Here is a 253-nt window from a genome sequence, read left to right as displayed (position 1 = left end):
GATTCAGAGACCAAAAAGGACTGCAGATGCTGTTGGATTCTGACCTCCCTGTACTCGAAGTGGATTTTCTGGAGCTACAGAAGCAAAATTGGCGCGCTCTCAACGTCGGTGGAAAGCAGACATCCTGGGCTTTCCAGCAATATATGATAGTCCATACTTTGCCCAAGATTTGATGGCCCAAATCGGCGTTCAAAGTCACCCTCAGAAATCTCAGCGTTAAACGCCGGAACTGGCACCAAAATGGGAGTTAAAC

This window comes from Arachis duranensis, chromosome 10 (genome assembly GCF_000817695.3).
Source record: "Arachis duranensis cultivar V14167 chromosome 10, aradu.V14167.gnm2.J7QH, whole genome shotgun sequence".
Taxonomy (NCBI): Eukaryota; Viridiplantae; Streptophyta; class Magnoliopsida; order Fabales; family Fabaceae; genus Arachis; species Arachis duranensis.
This window is presented reverse-complemented; position numbering follows the sequence as displayed.